Genomic DNA, 15,904 nt, shown 5'->3' with positions numbered 1-15,904 from the left:
CCTCACTAAATAGATCAGGCTCTACCCCAAAGCTACAGAAACAGCCAGGTGTCTAGGTTGAAGGGTGCTGAGTGAATCAGTTAGATTTCGTTTCCCTTTTGATTCTAAGCACAGGAAAGGTCTGTCATTGCTGGTCACTGTTTGTGGAAGAGAAAGAGAGGGTGGGGTTGAAGAAGGAAAAACGAGGCAATGCAGCACAAAGCCCATCCTTAAATTCCTCTGAAAGGAGGGTGGCGAATGAAGAGATGAGGAGGAGGGGGAAAATTACAAAAACAAATGTGTGCCCAAGATCCATCTGGAAGCCAGATACTCAGTGTGTGGGCAAAAAACTCTCTTCTGTTCCAGGTGCTGTCTCTGGTGGCTGTGTGGCTCAATCTGCCCCTCCCTTTCACCAAACCACAAGCCAATCCCACTCCTCCACAACTCCTCCAAGACACATAGCTTACTGTCTGAGAAAACACTTCTATGAAAGCCAACTAATATTATGCTCCCCACCAATAGTCTTAAAAAGATTACAGATCATTTAATCATGGTTGTTGGAAAGTGAATGAACTTTAGAGAGTAGCAGTAACAGAAACAAGATAATGGACAGATGTGAATTTCAATTCAGACTCTGATCATTAGTTAAGTAAAGAAGTTATTCAATTTCTCCAAAACCCAGTTTCTCTAATTCATAAAATGGTAAGAAAACCATATCGCCCTCATCTTGTAACCATTTATTCACTTATCCATCTATCTATTCATTTAGCAATTATTTATACAATGTTTACTACGTATCAAACACTATGCTTAGAGGTGGGCATATGGTAGAAAACCAAGGAGATATGGTACTCAGCAGAGCTTACAGCTCCTCCGCTGGGGAGGACAAGCATCAGTAATCACATGAATAAATAAATATATTGACAGGAAGTAAAAAGAATCTCTGTGGTAATAACATTTGGGCAAACATATGAAAGATGAATTGGAATTAATGGAATGAAGAAAAGGAGAGTAGCAATGGCATAGGTGATATTTTGGATAGAGGAAACAATCTGATAATGCTGAGGAATGACTGAGTTTCCAGGAACAGTAAGAACAAAAACAAAACAATATGAAGAACATGAATCAAGTGAAAATAGTGCCAGCAGGCAGAACTAAAAAGAATAAAGGGGCTCAATCATGCATAGCCTTGAAGACCACTTAATGGATTTTGTGCTTTATATAAAGTGAATTCAGAAATCAGAGAAGAGTTTCAAGCAGAGGAATGACTTTAAATAATGTGTGTAAAACAGCAATTCAACAGGTATTTAATAACACTTTTTGTGAAAAAACACAAAAAAGATGTATTTGTGAAAAAACACACAAGCAGTCTAACCTCTTCATTTTTAGGATGAGGAGTCATAAAACCATTGCATGATTTCAGAATGATCAAAGTGAATAAGAATATGATAATGTTGAGTCCTGAACAAAACTATCTGTTTACTTGGACTGATTTTATTTATTTATTTGTCTGAGAGGGAGAGAAAGAGAGTGCACAAGCAGCAAGGAAGTGGCAGGCAGACGGAGAAACAGGCTCCCTGCTGAGCAAGAAGCCCAATGCAGGAATTGATCCCAGGAGGATAGGATCATGATCTGAGCTGAAGGCAGACACTTAACTGACTGAGCCACCCAGGCATCTTTACTTGGGCTGGTTTTAAATAAGAAATCTGTGATTTGAATAACTGATGGTGTTTAAAAAAAGATTACTCTTTGACTTTGAATCCAGGAACATTCTTTGAATAGTCTAGGGTTGTGGCATTAGATCCATGAAGAAAATACAATCCCTGTAAAAATATAATCCTTGTAGACCACTTACCAAATAAAATACAAGTTACCCAGCTAAATTTACCAACTAAAATTACATAAACATGTGAATGATAATTTATAAATACATTTTTTGAGGCAGGTCCAAAGATTTTCTTTTAATATAAGTCCCTGAGTCTAACATACTATAGCTAAAAAAGTATTTGTTGTTTATTTGAAATTCAAGTTTATCTGGGCATCCTGTATTTTTATTTGCATAATCTGGCAACCGTACAGTTTATAGAGAGCATTAGTCACATACACATAAAAATATTATGAGTTTTTTATATATCATGTTTGTTGACATTTGTTGTATATCAACTTTCAGAATTGCTTTATAGGTGAAACAACACAACAAAAACTTACTGTTTATAGATCAGAATGTAAATTTTAATAACTTTTCAATGTAAAAGGAAAAGCATATGGGGGTGGACAAAATGGATAAAGGAATTATAAATAAAAAAGAAAGATTTAAGTATTACTACTCTAGCTTTTTTTTTTGCTTCTATTTGCATGGTAAATGTTTTTCCATCCCTTCACTCTCAGTCTGTATGTGTCTTTAGGTCTGAGGTGAGTTTCTTATAGGCAGCATATATATGGCAGATACAGGCTTCCAGCCATGGTGCGAATAAGTCACAGGAATAAAAGGCACAACATAGGGAATATAGTCAGTGGTACTGTAATAGCATTATATGGTGACAGATGGTAACTAGATTTGTGGTGAGCAGAGCATAATGTACAGACTTGTCAAATCACTTTGTTGTATACCTGAAACTAATGTAACATGTGTGTCAACTGTACTCAAATAAAATTTAAACAAAGAAAGGAAAGGCCTAGATGACAGAAGACAGAAGATGGAGGATTAAAGGGAGTGATGAAAAGTAGGATGGTCAGGGCACTGATGCTTTTTGTCTTCAGTAGAGGACAGTTGAGATATTGGTAAAAGTTGGTATGATTATATATCCATATAATTCAGTATTCTTTTTGCCAGGAGAAGTGTTAAGAAGTGATATTATTATACTGAACATAAGGCATAGATGCCTTCCTTATTGCTTCTGAGTGACTTTTTGTTCTATCATCTAATTTTTTTCCAAATACTTTCAAAATCCTGTCTATACCACCTTAAGAAACAAGGGGCACCCCTAACATCATTAACTGTTACATCAAGTAGTTCATTAAAAATCATCTTTATCTTACAGTTGGACTCATAGTTCATCTGTTCTTCAGAAATGCTAGTTAAAGTGAGAAATCATAAAAAATGATATATACATTTCACCTTATGAATTTTATTATAATTTTAAACATGTGAATGATAATTTATAAATACATTTTTTGAGGCAGGTCCAAAGATTTTCTTTTAATATAAGTCCCCGAGTCTGAGGTTCAGTGTCACCAAAAAGCAGCATCTCTCATTTCCATTTACAGTTTCTAAAAAATGTAGTGAGAATTTAAGGACACTGTTAAAGCAAGCTGAGCGCAGAAGCCTTCAGTACATTTACAAAAATTTCCTTCATCTTCTACATTGTCTTGCCTACAGCAAGTTTTTTATGATTAACTTTACTGAATCGTTCCAAAGCATTCAATGTAATTTCTTTTTTTTGTGGGGGGGAGAAAAACCAAACGTTTTTCCATTGATTTTAATACTCTTTCATCACATTATATAATTATATAGCCAATAAGACTGGGATATACTGGGTCAACTTTTATAGTAGCATAGAAATTCTTTCCAAAAATTAAAGTGAAATTCACACTCTGCTTTCCAAAGGCAGTGGAAATAAAATAAAGTATTTAGGCAATTAAGTCTCCTTAGAGGTGTGAAAATTAGTAATGGGAAACCTCACTAAAATGGAATTAGGAGGTTCTGGCAGGGAGAGCTCTCATACACTACCACTTATAGTCAATTGCAGACCCATGAGGAAGACACAGATGACCTTACACGGATGTGACCTTGCACATGTATACTACTCTATTACTCCAGCAGAAGGGAGAAATGCTTTCCTCACCACCCTTGGCCTGCAACAGCTCAGCCAATCCAGTTGTCTTTTAGTTTATGATAACTTTCCCAACTTACCCGTTTTCTCCTTAAAAAAGTGTGTCTCTCCTTTTTTCCCTGGACTTGCCTATGGTTTTGCCACAGCTTGTTTGTCCAGGATTGTAATTCTCCTTTATTCTCAAATAAACCTGTCTTTTGCTGGCTAACTAACTGGTAGCATCTATTTTTAAGGTTAAAAGAGGGTATATTACTAGGAGGCTGGAAACAGGATTGAATAATTTCTGAAGGCCAATTTCACCCAAATTTGCCTCATGGTAATTATACTGACGTCATTACTTAAGTTTCTCACTAAAATGTGAGATTTGTGATTTTTCTAAAATTGTGATGCCCTCATGTAAGTGTTTTATATTTCATTTGATTATTTCTTTTTTTTCTTTATGCAAGAAGAAGAAATAACTTATTTATTTAAGAGGCTAAGAAAGTTCCTAAGAAGTGACAGTTTATACATGGGATAAATTCTCATTATCATATTCTTAATTCCTGCAATAAATCTCTTTTTATGAATGTGCAGTCTTACTTTCCAGTATGCATCCAGCCAGAATGCTACAAAAGAGACTTAACGTATTAATGAAAAAATGTTTCTATTTAGTTTTCTTCACAGAATTGCAGCAATCCTTGCCTTATCCAAATTCTTCCCTTCTCAATCAAGAAGGTCCACATCTTAAAGCAAGAAAGCCCTTTTGGCTTTTAGGATTAAATTCAGTTTCATAGACTAGGTTATAGTCCCAATTTTGCTTATCCATAAATATAAAGCTTTCCATTAATTTTTAGAACTGAAGGTTAAATTGGATTATTTTCCTTAGGATTAATTTTAAGTAAGATTAGTTTCTTGCAGTGACGGTTCTTGTTTAAGCTTCTTATATGAATTTTCTGTTTTTAAATGTTTCTTTAAACTGAGAAAAGAGATTCATTGTTGGAATGATGGATTTTACTTTTTGTTAAAAAAGACAGAGCACTCAGGGTGGGGTCTGGCCATTTCCTGCTCAAAAACACAACTGTAAAGATCAGTCACGTTAAAGGTCTAAACAACCTGACAAGATCGCTTTAAAGGCAACAGCAAATAAAGGTGATTCCCAACAGGGGGCTTAGGAAAAGGTGGCTGGATTTAATTCACCCTTAATGAACAGGCAGTTTCTCCTACTGGTAACATTGCCTCAATACAGTAGCCCTCAGAGCCGGCCAGGACACTCCTCAGGAGAACATGTTTTCCTTAGCAAAAATAAATGGATATCGGTATAGATTAAATGGCTCCAAATCTATTGAAATCCTACCCTTCTTCACAAACCTAGATTAAAGGTTACCTTGGTCAATTGAACAACCCTTAATTGACTCTCCTTTCTGAAACTGTATTTGCTTCTATTTATTTTAATTCACTTAGATTATACTTTTTTTTTTTAGACCAATCTGACCTCCTGACTAGATTATAAACAATCTGAAGAAAGGATTCAGTCTTTATATGTTATTGTAACTCCAAGGCACTGTGCTAGGAACAATGTGCCAGGGTAGAGGATAAAAAAAAAGATACATCAATTATTAAGATCACAGTCTAATGGAAGAGACCAATATATAAATAAATATTTGCAAAGCTATTTGCTAATGGTCATATTAAAAGTGGATACAAGGCACTATTGAAACAAAAAGAAGAAGCTGATCTTTTTTGAAGATTTAGGAAAGCATTAAAAAAATAGCATCACACACACCACCACCACTTTCTTTAAGATATATATATATATATACATATATATATGTAGAGAGAGAGAGAGAGAAAGAGAGAGAGAGTCTATAGTTGACACATTTTTGAGTTGTTGGCAGAGACCTCCACCACTCTTTTCTGAAAAGTACTCTTAAATCTAAATCCCTCATCAGGCCATATATATAGTCTCTGACCCTACCCCCTAGCCATAGCCCATTGGAGCCTCAAGTTGAGCCAGTCCAATGTCAAGTACTGAATGTTGTGGTGCATTGGATACATCATACCTTCCAACACTTCTCATTTTACGCTACTCTGGGTTTTTAAACCTTTCCTGAGTAAAAATCATATCCTGGCAATGAACTTTGTTAAATAAATCAGTGTTATCAATATCAAAATTTTTATTGAGAAAGGTCCTTATTGAATGCTTATTGTGTGTTAGTGGCTGTCCATCAGCCATTAAAGGATAAACAAGATAGAGTCCCTTCCATCTGGGAGGCATGTAAAGAAATAATTACAATACATTGGATAGCTGTTAAAATAAATTCATGAAGCCAGAAACAAGAACAGAGGAAAGGCCTACCTCTGCTTAGGATATGATCCTTTGGTTTTATGATACTCTGAGAATTGTTAACCTCTCTGGACACAGTCACAAATCGGGAAAACGTTTTAAACAAGATTTTGGTCTTTTCCCCCTTTATCGAAATGTAGTAAGAAATCTGCTTAACATGAATTCAGGTTAGATTCCATAGGCAAGTTTTTTATAACCTTTCTTTGTGGGTTTTTATTCTGTTTTTCATTTTGGGTTCTGAGCAGAAGTTGAGTAATTCCGGTTTGTTCTTCTGGTCTGGAAAGCATGTCCTTGTCGGTTGCCAGGCCCCAGGGACAGATCTCCAACATGTAAGCTCTAGAAGAGAGTGGCATGACCCACTGAGGGGTCTCCAACTGGGAAACTCAGGGATGACAGGAAGCTTTATCTGGTCTCTATTCCTCCATTTGCCCTGTTTTATTGGAACATGAACCTCACTGAGGCAGCTGGGGTATGTGTGTTAGCAGCGAACAGGGGGCAAAACCTGGCACTGAAAGGAACTACCTCCAGAGAGGAGATCCTGTTTCCACCATTACCACTTTCCTAGGACTTATTCAGCACCCAGGCTCCAGGAAGATTTATGAGCTGCTTAAAACATTCATGTTTGCTTACTGCTGATCATTGGAAATTCAAGGGTGAGAACTGGATTATTAGCAATCAGAGAGCCCTCTGTTCCAGGCCCTTGGGCTTCTGGACACCCCCCTTAGATTTATCTCTCTATGCCTGCCTTCACAGCTTCCCCTGAGGAATGCCACAGATTTCCTCCTGGGCTTTATTTGAACTTGACAAAATTCAGTAAGTGTGCAACAGATGGGAGAACTAAAAAAATAACCACATAACCTTTGTAAGGACTCATATCTGTGAAGTAGTTTATGTTTTACAAGATACATTCACATACATTATCACCTGGTTCATTTATTCATTCATCCAATCATGCATTCATATCTTTATTAGACATTAAACATGTGCCAGGAACTGAGTCTTGTCTTTGTATTTTAGAAATACAGAATACTGTTTAATTTCTGTGGACGTGTGACTAATTCTGTAAAATATATTTATTTAACATTTTTGAAACAACTAAGGTAGTGAAGAGCATTGTATATGGTATCAAAAGCAGAATGTATGGGATATATCAAAATCAGTACCCTGGATGGAACTAGAGGGTATCATGCTTAGCGAAATAAGTCAATCGGAGAAAGACAACTATCATATGATCTCCCTGATATGAGGGAGAGGAGATGCAACATAGGGGGTTAAGGGGGTAGGAGAAGAGTAAATGAAGCAAGATGGGATTGGGAGGGAGATAAACCATAAGTGACTCTTAATCTCACAAAACAAACTGAGGGTTGCTGGGGGGAGGGGGGTTGGGGGGGATGGGGTTATTATGGACATTGGGGAGGGTATGTGCTATGATGAGTGTGGGGAAGTGTGTAAACCTGGCAATTCACAGACCTGTACCCCTGGGGAAAAAAAATATATGTTTATTAAAAAAAATAAGATTAAAAATTAAAAAAAAAATCAGTACCCTGGGATAAAGATAACAAAGATACGATTTGGTGAGGGAAATAGATGTGAAATGGAGTGGGCAGAGGAAATGGGACTAAATAAGGAATCACAGCTCCTAGGTTTCAAAGTGCAACAAAGGCTAATTTTGAAGTGTTGGTTGGTGGGAGGGGGGGACTCTTCAATTCAATTCAACTCAACAATCAGCATTAATCCTATCCAAGTCCAGTGGAAAGGGAGTTATACAAAAGAGTTTCTTTAAATGTGGAAATGTTGGAGTACAATAGTGGTTTTAAAAATTGGACTCCAGGTATTTTGCTTTGCCACTGATACACACTAGTGCAGCTTTGCTTTTTTCCTTTATTCAAACTGAACTTTAGCAGTAAGCTTTAATGTGAATAGAGGGTTCTAAGGTTAAAAAACAAAGAAAGAAAGAAAAGAAAGAAAACAAACCAACAAAAAAGGACTAGCCAGTTTCTAACATCCTGTGATCCTCTTACTATCACTATGTTAGTTCATCTTGGACTATCTGCATTTTAATAACAAAAAAATTATATAAACAATAATTCTGTAATAAAATTCTGGATACTGTGCTAGAACAGACATGGCAGGGGGGAGCTGGCAGCTAACAACTTCAAATCCCCTCCTCTAACAACCAACCTTACTGTCCACATTTATTTAATCCTTGCCCTTATTTTATACACTCAGGTTTTTTTTTTTTAGATTTTTTATTTATTTATTTGACAGACAGAGATCACAAGTAGGCAGAAAGGCAGGCAGAGAGAGGGGGAAGCAGGCTCCCTGCTGAGGAGAGAGCCCAATGCAGGGCTCGATCCCAGGACCCTGAGATCATGACCTGAGCCGAAGGCAGCAGCTTAACCCACTGAGCCACTGAGGTGCCCTACACTCAGGTTTTAATGGTATCAAGATACAATAAGATATGCCTTACCTTAGCTCAAAATAGACCTTTGATTCTTTTTGATTTTCAGTTTCTTAAATCATCTCTTCTGGTTAATGCTTTGAGATATTTAGGAGAGCACGAATCCCTGCTCCTAGTGTTTTTAGAATGGTCTAGTTTCAGCATGTGGAAACTCAGTAACCTAAGACTCATGGGAAGGTGGGCTTATTCCCAAAATGACAGCCCACAGAGGGTTGCCTTTATTGGGGAGGGCCCCAACAGTGCTCTAATCAAGGTGCCATGTGTGGGACATTCCACATGTATGCAGCTCCTGCCTTTTAAGACATACTAAAAGGTATGAATGGGGAGCTTTCCCAGATACCTGCAATGTATGAATAATTCTTTCATGGGGATGTCAGGGTCTTTTCTAGTTTATGAGCATGGACCCTTACCTCACTGAGCAGTAGCCTCCCAAACTCAGTGACTGCAGGCTGCATGCTGAATATTAGTTGGGAAGCGCAGGCCTGACCCTTAGCCAGTACCTAGCTGTTTATGCCACTAAAGACCAAGACAGACCCTATACAGATGCAAGCACAGCCTTCCTGTTCCTTCTACAAATACTCTGGGCCAAGGAAGGAGGATCCCCAAAGATGCTTATTCCCTTATTGAAGGGAAACATTTATGCTCAGGCTCCAAGTTCCCCAGGATCTGTTTAGCCTCATTTTCTTATTGTTCTACATGCTTTTTCTGGGGAAGCATGTATACTTTCTGGCTTCAGCTTCATTCTGAATCTGTGACAACCAAAAGAAATTTTCATCTGGATGCCCCGCAAGTACGCAAATTCAAATGTGCAAAATAAATTTAATATCTGTTCCTTTGCAATGCAAATTGTTTCCCATTGTCATTTAGAGACCAAACATTAGTATGTATGTATGTATGTATGTATGTATGTATTTATTTTTAATTTCTTTTCAGTGTTCCAGAATTCATTGTTTATGCACCACACCCAGTGCTCCATGCAATACGTGCCCTCCATAATACCCACCACCAGGCTCACCAAACATTACTCTTTAGAGGTAGAAATATATTCTTTCTTCCTCCCAACCCAGCCCATCTATTTAGGCACTGAGACCTGTGAAGTCAGCCTCAGAAATGTCTCTGAAATCATCTTCTTTTACTTTATTTTTCACTTCGACTTGTACTGAGCACCAAAAGCTTTCGTTAAGTCCCAGGTTTCTTTACTAATGATGTGAGTATAGGGATATGTTATAAAAAAAATAATAACACTTGCAGTCCAGTGTGAGAGATGGTTCAATAGAGCTATGCACAAGGTTCTCTGGAAGGGTAGAATCTAGCAGCAGTCCCGGATCATTGAATATGTTCAACGAACCTGTTGAATCAAACTAAACTGAAGTGGTGATATACATTCTCATTCCTGAAGAATGAATTTGTCAGACAACTGATGGGATGTTATCCTAGGCCAAAGAAATAATATGTGTAATATAAGCAAAAGACAGTATGGCATTAGTGAGGAAGAGCAAGATGATTGATAAAACTGGAAGGGAAGTAGTTAGGAATTGGGCTGGAGAGGTAAGCAGGGTCTTATGTTTCTCATTAATGGGTTTAGACTTTAAAGGAAGTGGACACTAATCAATAATTTTAGGCATGGAACAGAACTGAACAAAGGAGTCTAAAACTCCTTTGGGGTGAGGGGGTGTTGAAACAGTCTAGGGTGTCAAAGAGGCAATGAATTTCAGAAGAATTTATGAGGCAGACTCATTAAGACACTGATGATATAGAGGATGGGAATGATGGGAGAAGGAGGAATGGGAGTCCAGAGGAGATTCTGAAGTTTCCGTCTTGTACATGTAAGTGGGTCACTGCTTGAGTACACAGCCCCCTCTCCCTCTGGTGTCAACATAGTAATCCTCTAACTGGTCTTGCCTTCAGTTTCTCCATCTTCCTTACTGAAGAAAGAGTTCTTTCCTAAACTAAAATCTGCCCAGATGACCATCCTACATAAGGCCCTGTATTGAGGCTCATTGAGTTCAGTACCAAAAAGTCTAAACTTAGTTACTGTCTTCTACCTACCATTCCAGTCTCACCCCTTGCCACATCCACTGAAGCCCTCAATTCATGACCCCAGCCACACTGAGCTTCTCACTGGGTCCCAGGCATGGTCTGTCTCCCCCTGCTCTGGGCCTATACACATGTGGTTTACTCAGCTTACAAAACTTACCTAACTCCTCTCAGTTAATGTCACCTATTCTGTAAAGACCTTCTTTCCTCCCTCAGGCATAGTAGCTCACACCCTCTTCTCTGCAACTTTTTCTTGTTGCAATTCTGGAAATGAACTTCACATGATTCTGAATTAGTATGTCTAAATCTGTGTCTGGCACTATTCTCTGAAGTTTGAAACTATTATTCAGAGTTATATACCTTATCCTTACCATGGCTTATCAAGTGTGCTTCATAAACTTTTTCTGAGTGAACAGAATTTTCTTTTTTTGGGCTTGGCCACTATCACCAGTAAAACGGGAAGAACTGAGAAGAGAAGCAGCAGCAAAAGAAAAAAAAAAAAAAAGCAAGATTTTCCTTTGGATAAACCTCATGTTTGAGGACATAGGAAGTTTAAGAGTTTGGAAAGGATTTTTTAAGATCTAGAATGAACAGTGTCCTTATGAAAGCAATAATATTACAAACGGAGACCCCTGTAGCATTCTGGACTTATAAAAACACTTACTCCTCAGATCTATAAGAGAGCATACTTTGAATCAAAAAGATTTTTGCTGCTCAGTATTTCAATTTGAAAAGCTATTTGTTTCAAGGCTTTGATGTGTGTGTCTGTGTGTATCAGAAAGAAAAAGAGAGAAAGAGAAAGAGAAGGAAGGAGGGAAGAGAGGGATGAGAGAAAAGTGTGAATGAGCATGTGACTTTTCCATTTTTTGCAGATTTATTTGTGAGTACATTTGCAAATCTCTTTGTGTTTGCATATTGTTTCCATGTGTTTATGTGGGTGTGTTTGTTTATGAGGGAGCGAACTGTATAAAAATGTGTGGTTTTCCTGTGTCCAAGTAGTTCAACAGAGTAATGTGTGCATATAGGTAGTAATCCAGTATATTAGGTCTATCTGTGGGATATTGTGGATTTTGAAAGCATGCTTATAAACATATATAGGATTCTGCCATTATTTTAAATTTCAACAAGTAGTAACTCTCAAAGGATTTACAAATGAACAACTGTTTGAAGTAACAGACCTTAAACCCATTCAATAATACATGTATATATCTCTAGTTTTATCTTTCAAAATTATGAATTTTATGAAAAGCACAGAAATTGTAGAAGCTGAAAAAGGTGGCAAAAGGATGGTTTTCCACAGTTTCTTGATTCTTTGGGTAGGGTTTGGGTAGGGTAGTCTGTAAGAACTATGACTACTGTCTCGTCTTATATGTGCATCAGTGACACATGCCCATCTCTTCTAAAATAAACCAGCGACAGAAAAGAAGGATGGGGGCTAGTGGCCCTTTAGGACAGAAGGCTGATGTAAGTTTGTATCAGCATCTGAGAGGATGACGGTATGGTGCAAAGGCAGCAGGCTTTGGAGTCATCTAAAACGGACGGAGTCATCTGAATCACAGCTCTGCCCCTTCCAACCTGTGTGGCTTTAAGCACACTGCTCCCCCTCTTCAAATCTTAGTTTCCTCTTCTATTCAACAAAGTTGAAAATACCTACCTCACCTCTAAGTGTAGTTGTGAGAAAACTGCCTTGTATGGAGCCTGACAGAGAGGTAGGAGCTCAACAAACATGAATGCCTTTGTCAGAAGGAGCAATCAAAATGTAAAATATTGGTGTTGAAAGAGACATACCTACTTGCCATCTTTCTGAGGTGTGCTAGATAAGAAGACAAGTGTGAAGACTGTGAGCTAGACTGGCTGAGAGATGACCAAGAAATACATTAAGCCAGGTTGGCTGAGAATAATATTTTCAAGGGACTATAGCTCTGTGAATGATGAAGACTGGAGAGGTACTTTAGTTAGATAGGGCCCACCTCCCCAAAGCTTCCCAGTTCCCAGCCTTCTGCCTCTATCCCCAAAGCTCAACCCAGTCAGGAGCCAGAACAGAAAGAATCAGTTGCCCTTCCCCTCCCTTTAAGGCCCACCTAAAGGAAAAGAGGTCAGAACAAAGGCACTGCATTATGATCAGGTTGCCCATGTTCTTATCAGAGAACGTATCTTATTTGTGGGGAACAAAACAAAACTGACCTAGGACATAAACCGGAATGTATGCGAGTTGTCCGAGTTTGGGAGTTAGGAGGTATCTTGATTCTTATAAAAGAGAGCCAGTGTGAGCTCACCATGGTGATTAAGGCCAGTATCATATTTAATCAATTGAGTCATTAATTTCTTTGAGGAGAATGAACACTTAATTTCAAATTCATGTGCAGTTTAAAAGGGGGAATGCAATCCATATGGTTCTGATTCAATTATACTTATATCATCAAAATAAACTTTTTTTTTAAAGCTTTATCTTGGCCAAGAAATTCAATGAGCTTTTTTTTAACAAGCAGTTTAAGTCTTATTTCTTAAAAACAGGAAGTCATACTTAACTTTGGGTAAGCCAATTCCCTCTGGACAAGTTTTAGGAGTAGCTAAGTTTTGGACAACTACAAATCCTAAGTTGGTTTCAGTCATGTGGAAACCAATTTTTTGCACTTCTGAGAAAACTATCTCAGACTAGGTGAGTGGTGACAATATTGTTCAATAATTATGCTCTGCAAAATATCCATCTGCTGTGTATGGTGATATGTTCAAAAGTAGCTGTTTTCTGTAGGCTTTCTTGCCTACCTACTGTGTGATCTCAGGTAAATAAATGCCTTCCAGTGGGTCATTTAGAATCCACCAGTTGCTTCAATTCTAGGAGACTCAGATTTTCCAAGCTCTGCTCTCTAAAGTTCTTTTCAGTTTGAAAATGGAGTGGTCTGTGATTCTATGATCATCAGACATTTAGAAAACACTGCACTTTGGTGTTATAAATCTAGATGAAAATTCTGTACTCAGATTTACTATTTGACCTTGGGAAGATTATTAAAATTCTGGGCCTCAATTTTATTAACTGTATTTGAGAAGATATTATATTAAAGGACCTACCATAGCACCTAGTTCAAAGTAATCATGTGCCTCTTTGCTCCTTTGTTTTGCCCTCCCTCCTTCCTTTCTCCTCCTTTCTCCTTCTCTTCTCTTCATTTCCCTCCTTTTTTCTCTACCTCTTGTCTTTCTGTCATATTTTTATCCTTTTCTAATATGGTGTGAAGACTCTTAATGGCTTACACAGTTCCTTCTCAAAAGACCCATCTGTGTGATTTCATCTTGAGTAGCTGGTGACCTGTTAGAGAACTGAGCAATTACTTCTGTTTGAAACTTTCCAGTGATACTCATTGCCTCACCAAGGGTCACCTGAATGGGCATTCCTACATTAATGCTATGGCTACACTGGCCTCACTGTTTTTGATAATTCTGTATGCTTACAGAGAGATTCTGTAAAAGGACCTTTTTATCCCCTTGAGTTTGACCTTGTAGCTTTAAAGTTATCACATCATCTTAAATATAAAACATGATTTTTTGGTACTGGTTAAATTCTACACTTATTCTTCTTAAGGTAATTTTATATTTCTTGAGGAAAAGTCATGCAAAAGCTCTTGTGCCTGTCTAACTATAACACTGCTAATGAAATTTAAATCCTAGAGAAAGGAAATTCGGAGTCAGACATGAGACCAATGAAGCAAGACTTACTGCCCTTCCATGAATATTCTACAAGTCATTTTGAGACTATATCTAGGCTGTAAAATTTAGAGATTCTGATGCCTGAACCAATTAAAGATGTGTTGATCCTTATAACATGAATCAGGACATTTTTTAGGGACTACATTTGCTAAAAATGCCCTTTTAGCAGTTCCTATACTTACATACTATAAAAACCATTTCAGCTGCATTTTCCTGACAAGTAACCTGTCTCCTTAAGAGTTCATCATTTTAGACTCTTCATGTACAACTGTCCCTTAGAGTCATGTCTCCCAAACTGTAATGTACATGTAAATAAACTGGGGATCTTGTGAAAATATAGGTTCTGATTCAGTGGTTCTGTAGTAGGGCCTGAAATTCTACATTTCTACTAAATTCCTAGGCAAGGCTGGGATGACACAATAAACCACAAGGTTTCCAGTAACTAAGCATTTGGATCAGCGTGGATCCCAAATCACCTAGTGCATGACAAGTATGAACTTGAGCTTTCACAACAACATTGGTCTTAGCCCTGTACAGACTGGAGAGGAGGTGGCCTATGGTCTTTCTTGTTTCAGGATTTGTTGATCACCTATAAGATCAGCAACAGCCAATAAAACCCTTCTATCTGAACTTTAGTAAGTTTCTCCCTGGCCTTTGCTCATGTGAGTTAGAGAGAGAGAGAGAAGATATAGTATTTCTGTATATTTGGTGCTTAGAAGATCACAGCTGCCAAAGTATTCCCACCTCCTTCTCTACAACACCTCTGCTGAACCAAGACAGTGCAGCTAAGGGCCCCTCAGCTTCTCGGAGGGTGATTAAGGTGAGAGTCTATACTATAGGTTGTCATCTCTACCTAATCCCTGTATACAAATTTGATTAGACTATGTTTGCATTCAGAACATTTAAGTAGGGGGTGTAGAGTAGTGCTATAGAAGGAGGTATGGCTTCCCCAGTTTATGAGCTGTGTGACTTTGGTCAAGGAACTTTACATCTCTTTGTTCTGGTTCCCTAATTGGTTAATACCAATATGCAGTGTTGTTGAGAGAAGTCAAGATAATTTTTAAGTGCCTTCCCAAATAAATGGTAGATATTACTATTGGTATAATTACATTTGTCATTAGGTGCACTCTGATGTAGTTGTTAAAGACAACTAGGGATAATGGATGAAGCCATTTTGTTATTCAGACCAATTCACAGTATAGATTTGGCCGGCATAAAGATCACTAGTTCATTCTGATAAATGATAACCATTAAAAACACCTCATATGATTGTGAATTTTATAACTGGTGTATGTGCTTCTAATAAGCTGACCAGGTGAGAGTAGGTCAGAACTATGTGATTTGCCCTTCAACCCTTCCCAACACACACCTTAAAGTAGAGAATAAGTAGAATCTGAGGCAGTTAACAAAATGCTTCCTAACCAGGTTTGGAGTACAGTCTGCAAAAGTGCCTACCCTATTAACTCTGCCTTAATGTTTCCCTAAAAGTCCTCTGTAAGGGACATCCTGGTGCCTTCCTTAGCTTTCCCAATGCAGTTATACTAGAAACACTTCAAGTTTGTCCACTGT

This window comes from Lontra canadensis, unplaced genomic scaffold, assembly GCF_010015895.1.
Source record: "Lontra canadensis isolate GAN:19392208 unplaced genomic scaffold, GSC_riverotter_1.0 scaffold75, whole genome shotgun sequence".
In the NCBI taxonomy this organism is placed as follows: Eukaryota; Metazoa; Chordata; class Mammalia; order Carnivora; family Mustelidae; genus Lontra; species Lontra canadensis.
Note: the sequence above shows the minus strand (reverse complement) of the source record.